We start from the raw sequence: 22907 nt of genomic DNA, 5'->3' as shown, positions 1-22907 counted from the left end.
CCCAGGCTGACCTTGTGCTTGGGAACCAGGAGGAAGTTTGGGCCGAGCACGAAGCTGTCAGTCTATAACGGGCAGCAACCTTTATTGGAGCAAGAACTGAATTCACTTAAACTTTAAAAAAAAAAAAAGGAAAGAAAGGAAAAAAAAAAAAAAACGGTTTGGAAAAGGAGAACTCTGAAAAGAAAGTTGCATTCATGAGAATGTCCCTGGGAACACAGGCCTTGCGGTTGGAAGGAGGAGTTGAGCAGCTCCCTGCGGGTAGGAGGACACCCGTCCCAAGGGAGGGTTCCATCGTTTGCGGGGTGGAATGGGTCAGCGTGGGCCAGCACCGGATTGCTTAGGACAGTAGAAACACCCTGAGCCCTGCCCTCTCACTGTCCCCCAGATAGACGCTGAGCAGAATCATTCGTTGGTCCACATGCTTGAGACATTCCTGGTTACTGGCCTTCCCAGGACACTGTGAGCCTTGGCCAGCCCTTGGGCTCATGGTTTCTATCTCTGCCCATCTCCCCCAGCTGTTTGCGGTCCGGAGTCATGCCTTGCACCGCCTACTAGCACCATACTGAGAGGGCAGGAATCCCAGTTCTAGTGGAAGGGACTCCAGTGGGAGACTTCACATAGTTTGTAATCGGCTGTTACTTATAGGACATCAGAAAAAATGATCCACTGATGTGTATAAAACTGATGCCTAATAAGAACCTGCAGTATAAAAAAACAAACAAAACAAAAAAAAAAAAGAAAGAAAAAATGATCAAAAGGGTAAAGGGACAGAAATTGCAACATTGAAAGAATGAAAGGGCAATCACTGAAAGCAGACTTTTGCTTTTCCAAGCAGATTTTTCTTAAATAATCAATGTGTGAAAAGTGGAGTATAAAAGTCATCAAACTACCTAGATAAATCTACAAGAATTTTCCCCAGACATCTGTCTTCCTGCTGGTCTCAGGAGGGCAGGTTCGTTCTGTAGCGACCGACATTAGAGAAATGTTAGTGACACAGAGGTATATTTAATGATGTTTTTTCACTTATTAAGGATTTCTTTTTTTTTTTTATTTTTCTTTTTTTTCCCTTCTTGAATCACTGACACCTCAGTTTATAGGAATCTTTTTCCATGTAAATTGAGGCTGGGATAGTGAGTGAGGAACACTTATATGCTATACTTCCTCTCTTTCCTCATATTTTATTACTAAGGATATTGACATGAAAACAGGATCTTAGTATCCAGTGAGCTCACCTACTGCTGGTTTCCCACCAGACATTCCAGGCTTTGTGACATCAGTGTGTATTGCTCTGGATGTCATTTGAAGAGCAGGCATCTGGAAATGATGAAATCCTGAACAACAAAGTTTTGTTTTCAGGAAGACAAGTTCGTGGGGGAGGGAAAGGAAAGGAAACTTCCTCTGAGTACCTACTATGTGCCATACGCTTTGCCTGTCTTCTGGTTGTGATGCTCTGCTAAGGTGTCCGATGAGAACAAATGAAAGACCCAGTTTTCCTCAGTAACTTTTCAAATGTTGCTGTTGTATTTGTCCTAGCTAAATAAATTACATGCAAAGTATCAAGGATTTATGAATTCTTAAGTCAGTGTACAGCATTTGAATGCTTTTATATCTTATTTGTCATAAAACCAAGGTGTGATGATGCAGCAGTATCTATTGGATAATTCTCAGTATATATGCTTATTGAAATGAAAATAATTCAAGAGAAGTTTCCATTCATAAATATTTTTACTTTAAAATACCTGAAAGACATGCATTAAAAAGACACACGTGGTCCCTATGAGTTATCTTGTTCTACTGAATTTCAAATGCTACCCTCATTTTAAAACTTTTTGCATTAGAAAGTTCTTTAGGAGAGCAAAAAGTCAGGCAGTGAGGGACAAGCATTCATTACCAGAAGAATGACTGTAAATTATGCAGAGTTTGAAAAATTATTTTTGCAGAGGGTTTTCAATAGCATGGGAGTGTGTTATGACAGCAAGTAAAAAACTTAAGGTCCCGACTGTATCATCATTACACATAGAAATAAGAGTGAAACATAAAGCAAAAAGGTCAGTAGTGGAAGGAGGGGAGGGGAATGACATTGTCTTAAATGTTATCAGTCTGCAATCGTTTCAGGCATGGAGAGAGTGAAAAACATTCGGTTTATGTTTTCTGAAAAGTTTTGTAAGCCAGTGCAGCCGAAGACAAAGCAGTGACCACGAAGAGCAAGACATCCTGGGTGGGAAGAGGAAGAGGTGGGCTCGTTCTCAAACTCAAGTCCAGTTGGCCCCGGGCCACTGGAGGATCTATTGGTTTCTGGGTTCAGATTGACAAAGGGCTGAATCTGGAATGTGGCTCTAAAACCAATTTTCCTCATGTGGCTTGTCGGGTGCCAATCTGTGTTGAGACGTCGTCACAAGCAGTAAGTTATCACAGAAACGTGACAAAGCGAACTAGAGGAGCCTACGGAAAGGATTTGGCGTCAGAGCTGTGAGGTTCCAACGAGCAGGTCGTAATCTCTTAAAGGCACTGATAGAAAAGATCTCTCACAGCCATCTTCTGTGAAAGACTGCCTGTTCTTTTTTTTTTTTTTTTTTTTTTTTTGCCTGGACCACGCGGCTTATGGGATCTTAGTTCCCCAACCAGGGATCGAACCCGGGCCCCCGGCAGTGGAAGTGCCGAGTCCTAACCACTGGACCACCAGGGAAGTCCCCAAAGAGCAGTTGAGAGTTTCCAAAGTTCATCCTCGCCCCGTGTTCCCTGATTCAGCTCCTACAGTAATTCTATGGGGCGGGTATGAGGATGAGCCCCGCCTCGTAGAGGAGGGAGCTGGAGCTGCCTGCGGCCACTCTGACCCTCCTGGGGCAGTGGAGACCGGCCTCAGACCTGGGCCTTCCTACCCCGCGGCCCCTCACTCGGTGCCGTGACCGACTATCCGCCACTCTGGTCGGCTGCATGCCTGCCGCTGACGTTAGCTGGGCCCGCTGTGCTGTGGGCTCTGCGGCGGCCGAACGCTGGGCTGTTTGATCACTAGGGTCTTGCTCTCCCGCGCTGTGTACACATTAGCAGACGTCGAGGAACAGACCCTGGTAACAGCGATTCCTCACTCCTGGCCCCTGAGGTCAGTATATGCGCCGATAATGGAAATTTCCCCCCTGAAATCAACCCCGGTGTGGGATGAATGGTTAGACTGACAGGTGTTTTTCTCTCCCATCCTCTAGGCTTTAAAAATTCCTAAATGTCCTTAAACACAATAGTATTTTAAGAGCCCTTTAGAAACCTCTTTGGGGGTCTCCCTTCCAGCGTGCTTTGTCAGCTGGGTAATAAGCTATAGATAAACACTGCGTTCCAGGACATATGGCCCTTAGAGAAGCAAGTAATTCTGGCACCTCCTGCTTCAGGATCACTGGTGAAGTTTGATGGTTGAATTTCACAGAAATAACACGAAGAGACTCAGCTTCTGCTTTGGGTTTCAATAGAAGGGCATTCAAATTCGACTAGTGGCAACTTAGTCTAAAACCCAGAGAATTCTTCATTTTGATCCGTGGCAAACTCTATGTTTATTGAAATGCAAAAGAAGGAGAGGAAACTTACTTTATGTATATATATCTAGGTAGTGGGTAAATTGTGTTCACGGTAAAATTCTTTCAACTTCCCTGGATGTTTGAAATTTTTCATAATAAAATGCCAGGCGAAGCCTGCGGGACAGAAGGGGGAAATTCTATGAGGCAAACTGAGAACAGAAAACTGTGAACCTCTACCAGAGTATTGTTAGTAATTTTTTCCTTTATACATACATTTGATGAAGTATTTCAAGCTTATAGAAATAAAATAGTAGAATATAAATGTCCCCACCACTCAGCTTGATCAAATTTTAATATTTTATTGCCATTGCTTCCATTTTTTTGTTTGCTTTTCATAAATAAAATATTGCAAATTTTACAAAATATTACAAAGTTAGAGCTCCCTTTATATCCCCCCAACCCCATTCCATTCTCCTCCCTCCCTCCCTGAATGCAACAGCGAGCCTGAATTTGCCGGTCATCACAGAATTTTTCTGTGATTTTTCAGACAAGGCGGTTACCTGCATCGGGAGGTGGGCGCTGGTTTGGAGTCCAGTGTAGCCGGGTAGAAAAGCAGATGTTAGTACTTCCTAGAAAACGAGTAAGTTTCTTCAGAGCCTCGGCTTCTCCATCTGTTAAATGGGTATGATAACCCCAACACACAGGGCTGGTGCGAGGATTAAAGGAGACGTTTGAAAGCACCTGTGCAGCTCCTGGAGTGATAAGCACCTGGTGAGTGGTGGGACAGCAAAGCCTTAGGTTCTGAAAGTCATTTCAAAAGGAAACAGCACAGGACTCTGACTCGATGCTCGTAAATCCCGAGGGGACCTTCTCAGTATCAGAGTCCTTGAGCTGCCCTCTCGGTTTGCAGATAAGGAAACTGAGTCCCAGGAGAGGAAGGGGCTTGGTCTCTGCTCAGACCTCGGTTGGTGGCCCAACAGGATGAGCAGTGACCCCCTTCTCAGGGCTCTGAACCCCAACACAGAACCACCAACCCAGCAGCCACGGAAGGGAGCATCTGCTGAGAAACCCCCTACCCACTCTTGCTTCTGGTTTACACTGGGCTCCGTACCACGGATGTAAAGATTTGCTATCATCTCATTTGCTTTTAATTCGAAGATAAAACGGTTTCCCTGCAGTAGTCAGTTTCTCTTTCCTCTTTTTAAGTCAAAGTCAATCTATAATGTTTAGGCTGTACTTATTTACTTTTAAAGTGATGTAGACCCTTGTTTTTCTTTTGTTTTGTTTTGTCTTGTTTTTTTGTTTCTTTAGGGCCTTAGTGTTCTCAATTGGCTGCCTCAAGGCTGCGGTTCAGACGCTATTTTTCACTGAGGATTTCTGTCTTTGCTCAGACTGAGAGGAGGTCTGGGGCACCTTTATAAACCCAGTGTGGGGAATGTTATCAGTATATGTTTACAGAGCCTGTGCAGTGCTGTGGAATTGCCGCTGAGGGCTTCTCGAGTGGAGAAGGTCGCCTTTCCCCCATGAAGGTTTTTCTCTGCTAAGATGGTAGTCATCTGATAAAAGCAGGCTCTGTTTCTTGCTTTCTTCTTCTGCGAATGCGGATCCTGGTCTGGAACATCTGAGCTGCTCTGCAGTCTGTCTGCGGGCAAACAGAAGGTCTGGAGAGAAAAGGGGTGATGGTCCCCGGCCGGCTTCACGACATCCTCATCCCTGGGCCCCCGTTTTCTTGAGTCGCTGCTGTGACCGGAGGGAGATGAGGAGAGCCGGGGTGAGGCCATGTGCAGCGCCGGGCCTGTCCCCATGGCCTCCCTGCCGCGTGCTCTGCGTGGACCTAGTCGGGCATGTTCCTTGTGCAGGATCCCGGAGAGGGTTTATTGTAAAGGATGGTTTGTCTTAAGAAAATTCACCAAAGCACATCCGCAGAGCAGCGAGAGCCAGGTGACGACGCACGACCAGTGTTTTACCCAGAACACCTCCTTACGATGGGAGTTGCAGTTACAGAACGTTATCGCTTTCACTGCGATCCGGCCCTGAGATAGGACCCCACTCCCAAGGGTCAAGCAAATCCTTCCTTGTGGCCCTACCGACTCACTCAGAGCCCCTCCAGGCAACTCCTAGGGCATTACCAAGAAACAAGCACCACTGCTTATGTCCAACTGATTTTGAAACAGTGGTCAAATGGGAAGGTTTCTTTTCTTTTTCCTCTTTTACAAAAAAAAAAGTACATTTTTGTGTCCTTCCAGACACAGTTTTTTCACATGCTGTTAGCATACATTCCCCAAGCGCCGCTTCTGCTGTGTTATACTGAAGGGGGTAAGCCGCGAGTGACGTATTTTTAACCTAAATGAAGAGGAGGTCGGAAGGTACTTTGATAGTTCTATTGGACTCAGATCCTAGCTCTGCCTCTAACAGGGCCTGTGCCCTTTCCCAAGTCCTTCATGGCCTCGGGGTTGAGTTTCGTCGCCTGGGAGGCCAGGGGAAGAATGCAGTGGGTTCTCCCGCTGTAGCTCAGGCAGCTCCGGAGGGCCTCACGGGGCGGCCCTCTGCACCGCACGCCCACGGGTTATACACAGTAGAGGAGGTGAAGGCATCTGCTGTAGCTCAGGCAGCTCCGGAGGGCCTCACGGGGCGGCCCTCTGCACCGCATGCCCACGGGTTATACACAGTAGAGGAGGTGAAGGCATCTGCTGTAGCTCAGGCAGCTCCGGAGAGCCTCACGGGGCGGCCCTCTGCACCGCACCCCCACGGGTTATACACAGTAGAGGAGGTGAAGGCATCTGCTGTAGCTCAGGCAGCTCCGGAGAGCCTCACGGGGCGGCCCTCTGCACCGCACCCCCACGGGTTATACACAGTAGAGGAGGTGAAGGCATCTGCCTGTTGAGGGGAGCAACTCCACATCCAGGACGGTTGGCCCCATCGCTCATGACAGACAGGGAGGTCCAGGCTTTGGAACAGTAGTGACCCCGTGACTGAGGACGGACGAGGCAGTAGCCAGCGGGAGGGGGCAGGCGCACAGAAGAGCCCGCCTGCGGACGGGCCGTGGACTGCAGAGTCTAACACGTATGCCCAGCGACCAGCGCGGAGCCTGGAACACAGGAGACGCCAACAATCTAGAACTGAAACAACCCAGCCAGATCCAGGCCAAAGAAGCCCCTCGTGTGCTGGGATTCGCAGTCTTCTGGAGGGTGATACAGTGCAGTGGAAGATGATCAGTATCAACCGTGAGACGGCCAAGGCCCAACCCAGGCGACGTAGAAGGGCGAAAAGTGAAGAATGAACGGTAGGTCTTAGGTGTTCCCACCACCCACAGTGGTGGGTGTGTTAACCAGCTTCCTGCGGTCGTCGTCTCAACGTGTACGTACACAAAACATCACATCATACAAGCTCAGCGTATACAGTTGTGTACACAAAACATCACGTCATACAAGCTCAGTGTATACAGTTGTTGTTTGTCAGTTATTCCTCGACAAAGCTGGAGGGAACAAAAGCAAAGGATGAACACAAAAACCCTATTATGTAGATGCTATGGTAAGTCGTAGCTTTACAGTTGGTCCCATAGGTAAATTCAATCAGCAGAGGACCTGAGAGGATCCTCTAGACCTCTCCGCACACCCCCGCCCCAGAGGACAGGAAGGGAGCGAACCGCCCCCAGAAGGTGACAGTGGCCGGGAGCACCGGGTTGGGTGCCCCACGGCTGCACACAGTCCCCTCAGTTCCCGGGTGGACCAGCACCCGCCGTCACCTCCCTGCACCTTGGCGAGGCCACGATCTCACCTGCTCTGAGAACTAAGCGGACAAGTCGCTGTGCTAACCTTGGTCCCGGGCGGCGTGCCGGGTGCCCATAAAGGCTCCGCAAAGGTTATCTTTACCATCATCACCATCAATAGGGAGAAAACACTGAGGAAAGGAGACAGAGGCAGGGCGCGGCGTTTCCCTCCGTCCTCTTCCTGGGCCTCGTCACACAACTGGAGGGGCCTCATTCCAATCCAGTCCGGAATACAGACTCTAGAGCAGGGATTGGTCACTTTGTTCACAGGTGGTAAGCCTGACACGTCAGGTGGACTTTACGTGCCGGTGGCAGGTGCCCCTCGGCACTGAGATACCGGGGATGAAGGAGAAGAAACGCCCCGGGCCAGAGCTCACTCCCTCCCGGCGCTCACCCGCCGTTCTCTGCCTGGATTGTCTCTGGGAGCTGCTGGCGGGAGCCCAGCGCTAGTGGCACCTGGAAGGGGGACGGGGTGAAGGAGAAGGAGCTCGTCTCTCTTCCTGGTTCGTCTGGTTCCGGCAGCGTGTCCTTCAGGATCGTCAGTCCCGCTCGCCTCGGACTCTGACTTCGCTGCGCTACTTCCGAACTCACCGCTTCCCTAAGCGCGCCGTGTTTCGCTTAGTGAACCCGCCTCCCCACCCCCAGGTGGGTACTCACCCTGCATTTAGCAGGAAGGTGAGCTTCCGAGGACAAGTCCTTGCTTTTGGTCTCTCTGCCCCCAGCACCTCCGGAGAGTCTCACATGTAGCAAACGGTGGTCAGCGCGGGCTGAATAATAAACAGTCACGTTGCCAGGGTATGCGGCCCTTTTCCAGCCAACACGAGCTTAGCGCGTCTGCACGTGTGTAAGGGCACACCTCGTTTGATTGTACTTCTCAGATACTGAATTTCTTACAAATTGAAGGTTTGGGGCCGCCCTGCGTCGAGCAAGTCTGTTGGCACCATTTTTCCAACATCTGCTCACTTCGTGTCTCTGTGCCACATTTTGGGGAAATTCTCACAGTATTTCAAATTTTTATTATATATATATATTTTTTAATTTATTTTTTTGGCTGCGGTGGGTCTTCGCTGCTGCGCGCGGGCTTTCTCTAGTTGCAGTGAGCGGAGGCTACTCTTCGTTGTGGTGCACGGGCTTCTCATTGCGGTGGCTTCTCTTGTTGCGGAGCACGGGCTCTAGGCGCGTGGGCTTCAGTAGTTGTGGCTCGTGAGCTCAGTAGTTGTGGCTTGCAGGCTCAGTAGTTGTGGCTCGCGGGCTCTAGAGCACAGGCTCAGTAGTTGTGGTGCACGGGCTTAGTTGCTCCGCGGCATGTGGAATCTTCCTGGACCAGGGCTCGAACCCGTGTCCCCTGCGTCGGCAGGCAGATTCTTAACCACTGCGCCACCAGGGAAGCCCAAATTTTTATTACATCTTTATGGTGATAAGTGATCTTTGGTGTTACAATTGCAAGGTGTGCCTGTATTTGCCCCTGAGTCCCCCAACGAGAATGTCTCACACACAGAATTTGCAGAGGGGCAGGAGGAAGGTACATGAAGGCAGCGGGTCACCGGGAGAGATGGCATGCTCCTGCCCCTGGCCGGGAGTCCGGGTTGGAGAGTCTGTACTCGCCCGGGAAGCAGTGCCACCTCCAGCCTTTGGGAAGCCACCATCGGGGCAGAGCTCAGAAAGGGAAGAGGGGCCAGGAGAGAGCGAGCAAAGCAGAAGCTCCCGACACCAGAGACAGCCCGGCGCCAGCCCCAAACAGCAGAGAAAAGGAGTCCGGGCTCCTCACCTTGAGAAGCTCGTGGGTCAGCAGTGAACACTGTCGGCCAGGCCCCTCCCGTGCACACCGCTCGGGCAAGTGGCCGCGCAAAGGAAGCGGAGGAGTGGAGGGCACTGCCCCCAGAAAGACTGCCTGCTGAGGTCGGTGCTCTCGGTGCTTTAGGGCAGGCCAGGTAACTGGTGCCGGTGACCCCAGGTGACCCCGTCTCTGCAGCCCTCCCAGCTGAAGCGCGCACGTCTGCACCGCGTTTAGCTTTGGGTCTGCAGGCAGAGGCGGAGGGACACCCGCACCTTGTATGTTGCCGCCGCGGCACATCCCCCGGGGAAGGAGGGTACAGGGTGGGTGCAGAGTGAGCAGGTGGGCTTTCCCTTGCCTGCTGTAACCCAAGAATAGCAAACTGGAATCTGAAAAGGGTTGGCAACAGATGGGAGTGGAAAAGCCTCGAACTTTCCAGTTTCTTATTGCAGTAAGAACTTGCTCGTTTCTTATTGCAGTCACACCGGAACTGCAGCTTTCCCCTTGGGTGCAGCTCAGATTTTGACTTTCCAAAATACAGTGGTTTTAAATTAAAAGAAAAGGAGCTTTGGCTCTCATTTGCATAAAATGCACACGTGTATACACAGGTATTCTCACGCGTGCACACACACACACCCCCTACTTAACTGGGGAGGAGCAGGAAAGCAGTGAGATCCTAATTGTGATTCAACCATGCATTTTAAAAAGCATTGCACCTATTTAGATGGTACTTCTTAGAGCGAATATATGGCTTTTAAAAGTTTTGATAAACGTGAACATTTAAAGACTCCTGGGAAATGAGAATATTCCTTTCAACTTGGGCTTGCGTGGTTATAAATAGGAAGGCCTCTTCTAATCTCGGAATCTTAAAAAGAAACCTTGATGTTGTTACGTGATGACCTAAAGGAATGCCTTCCTCTTCGGCCCGGAAGGATATTTTTAAGAGAATGTTAAGCTTGTGACAGGAATTATTGATACCTTTGGAATTAATTCTATTCTGCAGTGACTCAGGCCTGCTTCAAGTCATTACCTGGGAATTAGCCTGGGACTACATGACGCCAGTCCCACGCTGTTCAAAGTGGGGCAGAACCGCGAAAGAATGAAAAAACGAGGATGTGCTTTTGTGCATTATTCTTATCGTGATGAATGATGCTTGTTTTCCTCTCCACTTTAATTAGAATGTTTCTACATTTGCCAAAGAAAATGTTGGAATGGAGACAAAAACCTGAGATTATAGGAACAGGGCTTGATGTAATAGCTTATTTATAAAGGAAACACAACTTGTTTGGTATTTTATTGAAACAGGAAGTTCAGAACCTCGGCACATACAAGTACAACAAATTCTCAGGTGCTCGTTGAGTCATCTGTTGTTGGAAATAGTCTCCTGGTAGTTTTCCCCTGGATTTACTTTTTATCTTCATTTTGGTATTTTTTAAGCAGTGAGACTGGATGGGTATAGGAAATTGCATAGAGATTCAATTAGAGATTGTGTACTTTTTAAAAAAAATATCCGCTATCAAGACTAAATAAGTAAAGCAGGGGGGAATTCTCTCCTTATACATTTGTATATATGCATTTTTGGTAGCTACCTGTGTACAAAACATAAGGGAAAACAAAGTGAAACAGACATTTACCTCAATGCTATTGCTATTTCAAAAGTAACCCTTGGTCAGGGGAATGGATTTGAGATTAATAAAGGTGAAAAGCATTGTGGATTCATGTTCTAGTTGCTATTGTTTAGTAAACATTTAATAGCAGAAGCTAGATAGCAATTTGATTCCTAGTATTAAAACCTTATAGGAATGACTTGAGCTGAGTTTGTGTCGACACAGAAATCTTTAGGTTTAATTTCCCATCCTTTTCTGGAAGATCAGGCTGGGACGGTGTTTTAAAACAGGCAGAAGCTGCAGCCACCCTGGCAAGCGCTCAGGTGCACTAACAAGCCAGGTGCTGCTGCCAGGGGAGCTTCGCAAGGAGTGCAGGACGGGGTCCCCGGAGAACGCCTGGGGGGTCAGGATTCCTGCCGGAGGTCCCCAGCCCTTCTCTAACTTGTGCGCCCTGGGCCTCAGCCCTCCGCCAAATTCGGACGGTTAACAAATGCGCTATCCATTCAAAGCCACCTCAGAAAGATGCAGAGATACAGTGGGACAGGAGGCCTTGAAAAGGGGCAGGTGCTAAACAAGTGGTACCCCTCCCAGAAGCAGCTGTGCCGCTCCTGTTTTTAACTAAGACTTCTTTTAAGAGCAATTTTAGCTTCAGAGCAAAACTGAGGGGAAGGTACAGAGGTTTCCCATACACCCCCTGTCCCCCCCCCCCACACAGACTCCCCCTGTTAACAGCACCCCCACCAGATGGTACGTTTGTTACAGTTGATGGCCCTCCATTGACACATCTCATCCCCCAGAGCCCATAGTTTACGTTAGGGTTTGCTCTTGGTGTTGTACATCCTACGGGTTTGGGTACGTGTATCCATGATTACAGTATCGTGCAGAGTAGTTTCACTTCCCTAAAAACCTCTGTGCCCCACCTATTCACTCCCCTACCAACTCCTGGAAACCCCTGATCTTTTCGCTCTCTCCATAGTTTTGCATTTTCCAAACTGTCATAGAGCTAGGATCATACAGTATATAGCCTTTTCACATTGGCTTCCTTCACACAGAAGTATGCATTTAAGGTTCTTCCGTGTCTTTTCACGGCTTGATAGCACACTTATTTTTAGTGCTGGATAATATTCCATTGTCTGGAGGTACCCCAGTTTATTTATCCACTCATCACTGAAAGATATTATGGCTTCCAGGTTTTGGCGATTATGAACGCAGCTGCTACAAGCATTCGTGTGCAGGTTTTCGTGTGGACATAAGTTTTCCATTCCTTTGGATCAGTACCGAGGCGTGTGATCGCTGGACTGGACAGTAAGAGTATGTTTAGTTTGATGAGAAACCAGCAAACTGTCTCTCAAAGTGACTGCGCCATTTCACGTTCCCACCAGCGGTGAGTGAGAGCCCCTGTTGCCCCACAGCCTTGTCAGCCTTTGGTGCTGTCGGTGCCTGGAGTGTGGTCATGTTAATGGGCGTGCAGGGCTACCTCACTGTTGTTTTAGCTTGCATTCTTCTGATGACACATGATGCGGAGCATCTTTTCATACGCTCCTTTGCCATCTGAGGACCGTCTTTGATGAGGTGTCCGTTAAGGTCTTTGGCTCACTTTCGAACCCAGGCAGTACCTCCTTTTCAAGTCTGCAAGCCCGCTGCCGTGGGCACGTTTACGAGATTGCAGCACCGTGGACATAACCCTGAGGTGCGTGTCCTGCTCACACTGAGCGGGGCCTCAAAGCCTCCGTCCAGCAGGAAGGTCTGGGCTTGCAATGTCTCACCTCCTGCTCTTAGACTCGCCCGAGACTGTAAATGTGACAAGGCAGAAACTTTATGGTTCTGTGTTGAAAGATTTCTTTTGGTTTTAGGTTTTCTTTTTTCCTTCATTGACTGAATAACACTGAACAAAACAATATTACTATGAAATGAAAGTAATACACCCCTCTGAGTTTGTATAAATACACTTTTTTTTTCTTTTTATCATTGTTTGGATCGATAAACGATGCAAGAGATACCTAAGATAATTCCCAAAATGCTATGAGGCAATATGGAAAGGTCTGGAAGCCCACCCCTCCCCCAAGATGCTTTCCGGTTGCTTTTACAGCAACAGACCCCCCACCTAAAGGTGGGCGTATTGCTAAGACTTAATCTCCACCTCAGCTACACTGCTGAACAGAAGCGCCACCTGGAAAAAGCGCAGCACGGCGCCTGTTAACACGGCTGGATGAGCAAACCTTGAGGTGAGAGAAAAGCAGGGAGCGGCAGTCCATAACTGCTGAATGCGCCCACGCAGAGAGAGAGAAAATGGCCATTAAGAGGTGACGAGGAAGAGACGTGGGCTTGCGCGCCCCGGGAAGGAGGGGCTCCCGGAACTGCATCCGGAGCCCTGCAAGCCACGCACACCAGAAACCCCGGCGGCGTCTTGAACCCCCGGGGGCTGCAGGGCACGCCAGCTGTGTCCTCCAGACGTCGCCTCCCTCCACTTCCGCTGTCACTGCTTTCTGTCCCCCTTATAGATGCGTCTCTGGAAGACACAGATCTCATCATGTTACGTTTCAGGCGACTCACCTTTGCCTGCAAGATCAAGTTCAAACTCTGCAACAAGGCATGCAAGACCTTTCCCAACACTTGTTCTCAGCCCACCTTCCCACCATCCGTTGCCTCCCGGCCCCTCAGTGCCAGCTGGCTAGCCGGGACCCACTACCATGCCTGACACCAAGCTGTGTGTGTCTGTCTCTCCCCTGCCAGGCCACACCATCAGCATCCCCCATCACACCACAGACACACACACACACACACACATCCTTTTCCTAATTATCCTGGGACAAGCCTTTCTGGGAAGCAGTCCCCAGACCTTCCAGGAAAAATTAATTTCACCCTCTATTATGGTTTTACAGTATTATTTTCATATCACCGGTATAAATACTATAGTATAAAAAGGATAATTCATATAACTTCGTTTAATTAATTGTTTATGTATGTCTCTTACTGGGAGATTATGAGCTTCTTGAAAGCAAGGTCCACACTCTTGCTTTCTTTTTTTTAATCCCCTGCATCATACATTGAAGACACCTATAATATCTTGGGTTAAAACTGAATCCGATTGGAAGGGGGTGACATGGCAGTGGTTGCCATACGGGTCGAGGTCTGGAAGGCCGGTCTCCTTGAGCAGAGAGATTCAGGACAGGTGCTTGTTGGGAAGGATGGAAGGTCTTCAGGGGCCACATGGTAGAAGCCTGAAGACCAAACCAAGGTCGTTGCCAAGGTCCTTATACTTTTACCTGCAGCGTTTGGAGCCAGAGAGGGACGTGGTCCCCACAGTTTTTGTGAGGATTTCTGGGCAGTGGAGTGAAGGCAGATGAAGTTAGATCTGAGAGCCCTGATGGGAGGTGGCCTGACAGCCACGTGCCATGTGAAACCAGGATCTTGATGGTGGCCCTGCAAAGGGGATGAAGAGCACCAGGGAGCTGGGGAGAATGGACGGGCGGGAGTTGGGGGAGGAGGGCCGGGCTTGCCCATCCCAGCGAGAACGCGCCAGTGGGAAGGTTCCCCTGCCTGTCTACTTCCTTTCCTGAATGCACAGCGAATTCCTGGGCCGCCTTTGTTGTGAGCTGGTTTAGTTTGTCACTCTCCCGTTGTTTACAGCCTCCAGGTATTTGTAGACAGATCTTATCTCCTTCCCTCTTAGTCACCACTTGGCCCAACTCTGCATGTTTTACTCTTTTAAACTCTGCCCCTGGGGCTGACCTCTCACTACCCTCTCAAGGAGACTTGTTTGTGCTGTTGGAATCTATTCCATTTTGATTATTTTAAGACAAGCGGTAAGCTAAATATGGCCCAGCAAGTATGGTCTTGAAGTAGAAAAAATAAATCTTATGCATGTATATGTTTATATATATTTGTGTGTATCAAGTGTGTTATAAGCCCGAGGCAGCTGTGGCGCTTCCCAAGCATTAGTCTGCAGCCTGTGTTCTCCCAGTTGCCCCACGAATGAATTCACTCTAAATTTTTTTTTAAAGGAAGAAAAATCAGAAAGTGATAAGTGCCTACTGCCTCCTGATTCTCCTTTAGGATACATCTGTTTCTGTGAGGTCTTGGGGTTTATAGGACTGTGCTTATTTTCATGATCCCATTAATATGCATGCTTATCAAGAGGGCCAGCTCTATTTTGTCACCAAATTTCTCATCCTTTTTCTTAGTTTTTCCCTCCTCTTCCCCATTCCATGTCTGGTCTCTAGTGAGGTTTCCATACGTTACACTTTTGTCAAAAAATGCTGGTTGAAAACACTTCTAGAAAACAATGTAGGAGAAAATCTTCATGACCTTTGGGTTGTGTATTTCTTAGGACACAAACCCAAGCACAAGCCCTGACCATAAAAGGAAAATTGATAAGTTGGACTTCATGAAAATGAAAAGTTATGTTCTTTGAAAGACACCATTAAGAAAATGAAAAGGCAAGCTCCAGACAGGGAAGAAACATTCATATTCCATATTTTTGAAAAGGAACTTGTATTTAGAATGTATAAAGAATTCTTAAACCCTATCCAATTTCTTAAAAATGGGCAAGATGTAAGAACAGAACCTCACAAAAGAAGTTATGTCCATGACAAAGAAAGCACATGAAAAGATGCTGAACATTATTAGTCATCTGGGAAATGCAAATTAAAACCACAGTGAGCTATGGCCACACTCACCCACCATGGACAAATTAACGCCAAAACTAAAATGCCAAGTTACAGCGAAGACGCAGAGCAACTAGATCTCATACTTTGCTGACAGGAGTATAAAACACTGTAGAGAACTGTTTGGCAATTTCCTACTAAAGTTCAATATATACCTAGCAAATGACCCAGGAATTTCACTTCTAGGTATTTACCCAAGAGAAAGGAAAGCATCTGTCAACAAAAAGATTTGTAACTGTTCATAGCAGCCTTATTCATAATATCTAATAGCTGGAAAAACCCAGATGTCCATCAGCTGGTGAATGCATGAAAACTATGGTATGTTCATCCAACAGCACAACAATAAATACGACCGTAAAAAGGAGCAAACAGCAACGTAGCTGAATCTCAAACACTTGTGCCGAGCCAACGAAGGCGGTCACGGCGCGGGGCCGTGTCCTTCCCTTTATGGGACCTGCAAGGACAGGCCACATTAGTCCGCTGGCCCGTGGTGGTCCAGGGATGGGGGCAGCAAGGAATGCAAAGGGACACAGGGGACGTTGGGGATGACACGAACACGCCCACCCTGATGGAGCTGTGACTGCGTGGGTGTACACGCCTGTCAGAAGCATCAGACTCTGTGCGTCCAAGCTGGGAACATTTTATCCTTTGTAAATTATACCTCAATAGAGTCCATTTTTAAAAAGCTAATCACAAAAGAATAAATTAAGCACGTACGCGTTGCCAGAAAATGAGACCGTTGGTGGTTTACGCGTTCACGTGAATTTAAGGCAGCGCGTGCCCTGCGCCAGGGACGTTTGCATTGTGAGATGTAGTTGACGGTGAAGACATTGGTGGGGGGTTGGGCTGGGGATTTGGGCGTGGAAGCATCTCCCCACCTTCAGTAAGTTACATAGATATGACTTATTTACAAGGTTGGGCTGGGTTTCCAACAAACAGATGGGAAGTAGGCTGCCGGTAACTCTGAAACCATCCCGAGTCACCCTCGTTCCTGAACTTGGCGCAGTCACTATTCCGTATGCGGTGATTCTATGGGACACTAGAAAGCAGGTGTAATAAGGTATTCGTATTCAATCTCCGTTGAAGTCAGTGGGCATTTTGTAACGATTGGGCTGGAGACCTGGGCGTCCTGGTCCTTGGACCGCCCCCCCAGCTCAGCCGTCCCCACTGCCTGTCGCTGCAGCGGCACACACGGTGGCAGGCGCCACAGGCATCGCATGGCTACCATACTGTGCCTTCCGAGTGACAGCTCTTGCCAAGGCCAGCGGATGTGTGCGCCCACTAGCCCGCGATGTTTTAGCCAAAAGCAAAGCCTTTGAAAGTGCAGCAGAAACAAGACCATTCAAATCTGGTCTGTGTAGGGACTCCAGTACCCAAATGATGAATTCAAGGGAAAAAAAAATAATTCTGTAATAAACCTCCAGGACTATTAGCTTGAGTGGGTTACAATACGATGAAACGTTCCAGTGAACATCTGAATTCCCCAGCGTATTTTTGTAATCCGGACAGAACTTCTGAGAATTATAAACTTAAGTGCAGTAGAAGCTTTTGGAATTAGCTGGGGGGGGGGGGGGGGGGGTGAAAGGAGTCGCTATAAGTACAAAGGAGTAACAGCAAAGAAGTTGATCAAAAGGAACCATCGAATCCAAAATAGCCACACGAGAGAGCATTAGGAAATTATCCAGCACCATCGCTCCACGTTATAGGTGAGAACTAAGCCTGGAGAAGTCGTTCCACCAACTGCAGCCCCTTGTGCTGTTTCCTGGAAAGCCGATCACTCCTTTTCATGCTTACGCCTCCCCTGTAAGGAATGCAGGGTCAGGTGAAGCGTCGGGACCGTGACCCCGCAGCCGGCTGTGAGCAGAGAACCAGAAGGAAGCCCGGCCTCCCGGCACCCAGCCCCCCGTTCTTCTTGGGCTCCTACAATCTAGAACCATCATCATGTTTGGGACATTTTCTATCCCTTTTTCCAACTGTTGACATCCTGAAGGGATCTTTCCTTCCTGTGAGTTTCTCAGTTGCCCTTTTTCTCCTCCCTCCCTAGGCCCCTACTCCATTGGGGCTTCACACCCATTGAAGAAGAACTTGTTTTGTCCAGGGATAACTGTTTTGAAACTTAAGAGCCGGGGACCCCTGGCCTTTCGCTGTGACTTGTTCCCAGAAACCACACAACAAGGCAGATCATCAGAAAGATGTTACGGCCCGGGTTGCATTTCTGACCAAAGACTCAGCAGCAAATAAATCACAGATGTGAACAATGCTTAAACCCCGGCGTAACGCAGCAAACCACTAGTATCTTCTGAAACAATCCTCTTATGCTCTGAGCAGCTGGACCCCGCGTGCTGGCCTCTGAAGGGAGACATTTGCCTTCCAGGTTGTGTCTTGGAAGGGAAGGGGTCTGTGGACACTGGCCTGTGCCGTCATTCGAAGGATATAGAGAAGTCGTGTTTCATTCTTAAGCACTGGGAATTAAAGAAATTGTTTCCATAAAATAAAAAATGTTAATTTGCTTTGTAAAAAAATAAATCTAGATTGGTAAGTTTTATTTTAATAGGAAAAAATGTGTAAACAAGGTTTTAAATATTTGGTAAGTTCACTGGTGCCTGTCGGCAGCCCACAAATTACTAAATCCAATAGCACTCCAAGATTCTGGAGGCTGCTATTTTCCCTCATACTCTGAAGAATATGCCTGATTGTAAGCATAAGGAAAGATAAGTTTTTGAAACCTGCAAATGACAAAGTTCTTTCATTTGTCTGTATGTGGAATAAAATATCTAAAAGCATCTAGCAACCCTCAAAGAAGAGGGGGAGGGACCTTTTGAGAAAGCAAATGTAATCCATCTCAACTCAAACCTGCAAACTCACAATAGTGGATTTTAAAGTGAACTAAAAATGAATGGTGGATATAAGTTGACCTAAGAATAAAATTCACAGTAGGTCATTTCATAAATCTCAATCCAAAATATGGCTTTGAATAAAAGCTTCATTAAAACACCTGACCTACGTCAGGTGCCACGGTCATTTTCTATGAAAACGCCGTGGTGCTCCAGTTAGAGGACTTCCCCAGTCAGGCGGCCAGTGATGGTCCCCCCCAGGGAGGGGACAGAAGGAAACGCCTCTTCTCTCCCCACAGTGAGCGGCAGCATGGAATGGAGCTTCCTCGGGGGGAGAAAACGTGGAGACCAAAACGAAACCCAGAAAAGGATTGACAACCGTGGGAAACCAGGAGGCCCATGTCACAAAGCTGGGTCCTGTCCAGGATGCACTTGGCAGGGAAGCAACCAAGTATGCCCGCGAGAAGCTGGGCTTCGGCCGGGCTCTGGGCGAGGAGGGCCAGCCAGGTGGATACCGGCCCTGGTCGGGCAGTCCCGGGAGGCGAGGGCTGGCCGGAGCTGCAGGGAGGGCAGGCCTACCTGCCAGGCTGGCACAGCAGCTCAGAGCCACCCCGGACCCCTGAGCCACCAGCCCCAGACCGTGCCTGCTGCCGGCAGAGAGCCTGACTCCCGGGCCTGAGGACGCCTGACTAGGAGAGGAAGGACGACCCAGAGAGAAGACCCCGGCGAGAGGACACCCCGGCGAGAGGACACCCCAGCGAGAGAACACCCCAGCGAGAGCGGAGAACAGAGCCCTACAGAAGGAAGCTCATCTCTGCCCGGGTGCTGATTTGCCTTGGAATTGACATTGCATTGGCTGAACTGATTTAATGTCAGGATTTTTCCCCCCTCCTCTTTCAAGCTTTTTGAGTCATGGACCGTATTTTATTCCTCTCTGGGCGCTGGATCAATGTAGGGCGACTAGGGCCCACTTGCTACGCATTTAGTACAGATGCCTTCTCAGCCCGTGGCCGCTGGAACTGCACACGGGCCCGTCCAGCGGGAAGCCGCCCGCTCTGCAGAGCCTCTAGGATTATAATACGGTGGTTCTCACCCATTAGGATCACCTGGGGGGGGTTGTTGTGTTTTTTTTTCAACTCCTGCTACCCAGGCCACAGCTCTTTAGTGAAATCAGAATGTCTGGATTGGGACCCGGGCACTGGTATTTTTAAAACTCCCCAGGTGGCCCGCAGGATGCAGGCCAGTTTAAGAACCAGGGTTGTGATCCTGTCTCAGCCCAGCAGCCCACCGGAGTCACCCAGGGGGCTTTAAAACTTCCTGAGGCCAAGGCCTGCACCCGCCAGGTGCTCTGACCCGACTGCCATGGGGTGACGCCCTTGCAGTAGTATTTTAAAGCTTCCCAAGTGATGCCGGCACGCAGCCCAAGTTAGACTGCTCCGTACAATCAAGACCTACGGAGCCCTGCCCGCGCACTTGGTTTTTCAGCCCTTTCCAAAACTTTGCCAAGAACCCCCAACTTTAAATTACACTATGGACTTGCTCTAGTGTTCTTATAAGTTTGCAGATTTCTTGCCAACTACCTGACAATTTTTAAAGGATCAAATTAAGAAGTTCTCCAAAGCCAAGGAGTTATCTCCATGTGTATTTTATCAGGATTTTTTTCTTTTATATGAGCGTTAGAGCAATGAAAAGCCATCCAGAACCAAGTACAGCTTGAGAGCTGATGTGGTGGCCGGTAAAGCGTGTGGAGCAGGCCTGGGGCAGCCAGCCCGCAGACACGGGAGGGAGAGAACCCACCGTGTTCCAAGCTTTGACCTATTTCTTGCAGTTGTTGAAAACTATGAGGCGTGAAATCCAGATTTATGACTTTTTAAAAAGTTAGTTGTGGATTCCCTAGACGATTATGTTCCCATCACTTATGTAGCTTTTAAAACTCAAATGACGCTTTGAAAAAATCCAAGTTTGGCATGCTCCGAGCTCCAATGTCGGTCGTCTTAATTCAGTAAAAGGAAGGGGAAAAATGCCTCTGCCTTTGCTTAAACTACGGTTTGTTGTGAGGGGCAGACAGGAAGTCTCATTCATGTGTAACTTTGGGGAAAGCTAAGCCAGGGGTGATTCTCCTTGGGCACTTTATTTCTCTGTCTGCATAAAATGAGAATTTGAGGAAAACGTCTTAGGAAAGTGGAGGCTTCACGCTGATGTGCGTTTCCTTTCATCTTTTCCAATTTTATGTTGACTGGGAGTTTCATAACCGAGAGATGTCACCCGTCTCTGCCAGGGCCAGGTGCGCCAACACCAAGGGTTACTGTATATGCCTCTCCTCTACCCTTATCTCTCGTTCGTTTGTTTGTTTGTTTTGGTTTTTTTGTTTAAATTCTTCGGAATTTCTCTCAACTGTTTTTATAAAACATTGTAGTGTGAAAACCTCTGCTGATTGCATATCAGTTATATCTCAATAAAGCTGGAAAAGGATAGAAAAGAATGTTAAAAGTTCAAAAACCAGCGGAGATTTATAGAAACCATTCTGCATGCCTGGCAACACACGCTTCTGCCTGAGGCTTTTTCTGCCAAGAGCCCTAAGGATTCCTGAAGTCATTCGCACCGTTTTTTACTGGTCTCCGGTCTCCTTGCTTGGTGGTGCTCTGATCTCCCCATTGCCAGACTGTTACAGCTGCCTGCTTCCACTTCTCCTAAATGGACGCAGATGTGAGGGTGACTGGCCACCAGGTCGCCTCACCCACCGACAGGAGCTGCACCTGCACGTCCGCAGTCAGACGTGGGGAATGGCGGGCACAGGGTGTGCCAGCCGGCTCACGTGCAGGCTGCGTTCTCCGCCATGGGCTCAGCACGTTGCGCAATGCGAGGTTCCTTAAGGACGTGGATCTTGTTCTGACCCCCCGGGGGTGCTGTAATTTTCTTGGAGCGCAGGCTCCGAGCCCCAGTTGCCTCTGTCTCCCTCGCGACACCCCGGCCAGCTCCCTGCCCCGCCCTCGCGCTGTGCGGGGCCCGTCGGGTACCAGGCACTCTCTTGGGCTCCTGTGTGACGGTGAGAAGAGCGAGGACAGAGACGTCGCGTAGCCTTGGGATGAGGAGCCGGGACTCCGCGTGCAATCTTCGTAAATCCCAATCCCACGTTAGCAAGGAAATCGAGCTCCAGGTTGGACTAGGGGAATGTCATGATTTCAGACCTACCTGAAAGGCAAAGATGGCTCTAGAATAGAAGACCTGAGCATCCTCAGATAATTCCTGTCACAAGGACTGATGGGCGTGAAACGACGGCTCTACTCTGGGCTTCCGAGGTTGCTGGTCCTCCCTGGGCGGCGCAGGGGTGTCATTTAGAGCAGCACACGGTGCGGTGAAGGGCATTAATGCAGTGAAGGGCTCTGCGTCTGTCACGACGCGTCTGGTTTGGATGCCCGTCCGTCCACCTGACGACACGGCACCTTGGCCACGTTCCTCAGAACCCCGGTTTTCCAGCTGTGGAATGTGGCTAATGATGGTCGCTGCCTCACGGGACTTTTGTAGCAATTAAAATGGGATGCTCTTCGGAACACAGCTGGAACAGTTTAACAAACGTGCTGTATGCAAATGCTCGGCAGATGTTGACTATCACTTAGCATCTCCATTGTTAATTTGCACAACCGCTGCCTCCCTAACCTCCACGAATGGGACCCCTAGTCAGCCAGTTATGCCCACCGAACTCCTCGGCGCCCCGCTCTCGGGGACATCAGCCAGAGAGGAAGCAGGGCCTGCACTGAGGTGGAAGGGTGACAGCTGGCCTTTATTAGCAGCTCCCTGGGAACCAGGCATTGTGCTGGCACGGACTTTCACTCTGCCTTCCAGCATTTCTGCTAGGTAGACAGGATGACTGTGGACACTTGTAGAAGCTGAGACTTCAGAGATTTCAGGGCGCACGCGAGGCCACTCGAGCCTCCCTGGCGGCCGACACTTAAGCCCAGGTTCTTCCTGGAGCCCGGCCTGCTCTGGCCTCCCCGTGTCCCTTGGCCTCCGGGGACGGGCACTTGCAGGGAGGTGACGCAGGAGCTGTCGCAGGTAGAGGGAGAAAGCAGAGGCGCTCCTGAAGTCTTGAGACTGAGTGACTGAGTAAGGGAGACAGGAGCGGAAGGAAGAGGGCTCATACGGGAGATGCGTTAAGTGAGACGTCCGCAGACTTGTGCAACGGAGCCCGGGGATGTGTCACATAGGACTGAGTTAGTAACAGAGCTGTCGCCTCGCGGCTAGTTTTATAGCTTCAGCTTCCAAGTGGCATCTCACCAAAAAAAACCAAAATGTGCCCCTGCAACATTATAAATACATACACATGTACATATACACACGTACACACACACACACACACACACACACACACACACACATTCATGGCCACCAGTAAGCTACGAGGTACCTGGGCTGTGTCAGCTGAAAGTAAGAGCCGACGCCCATTCATTCATGCAGCTGTTCGTTGAGAGCCTCCTGTGGGCCAGGCACCTCGCCTGGAGTGACAGGTGCGCGCATCCTAGGGGAGCTCGAGGGGAAGCAGTGTGGCCCCGGGGGCCGCTGGATGCTCCAGCAGCTCCGTACCCGTTAGCTTTGCGACCCCAGGCAACTTACTTCCTCTCCACGTCTTCGGTTTCTCGTATAGAAAATGAGGAATAATAATAACATCTGCCTCGTCACATTTTTATGAGGATTGAAAGTATTCTTTTTATTGGAGTATAGTTGATTTACAACGTTGTATTAGTTTCAGGTGCAC

At 49.1% G+C, this 22907-nt stretch overlaps 1 protein-coding gene and 1 non-coding gene across 4 annotated transcripts in view; one reads left to right on the top strand and one right to left on the bottom strand.

Moving 5' to 3' along the window:
* The window catches only part of MCPH1 (microcephalin 1), a 297872-nt gene that overhangs the window by 177466 nt on the left and 97499 nt on the right, over window positions 1-22907 (top strand). The gene's annotated exons all lie outside the window — the stretch shown is intronic.
* TRNAG-UCC (transfer RNA glycine (anticodon UCC)) lies at window positions 2614-2686 on the bottom strand. Its single transcript has one exon. It is a non-coding gene; the product is annotated as a tRNA-Gly (tRNA).

The sequence above is a fragment of the Balaenoptera ricei genome, chromosome 21, assembly GCF_028023285.1.
Source record: "Balaenoptera ricei isolate mBalRic1 chromosome 21, mBalRic1.hap2, whole genome shotgun sequence".
Classification (NCBI taxonomy): domain Eukaryota; kingdom Metazoa; phylum Chordata; class Mammalia; order Artiodactyla; family Balaenopteridae; genus Balaenoptera; species Balaenoptera ricei.
Note: the sequence above shows the minus strand (reverse complement) of the source record. Positions and strands in the feature narration are given on the sequence as shown.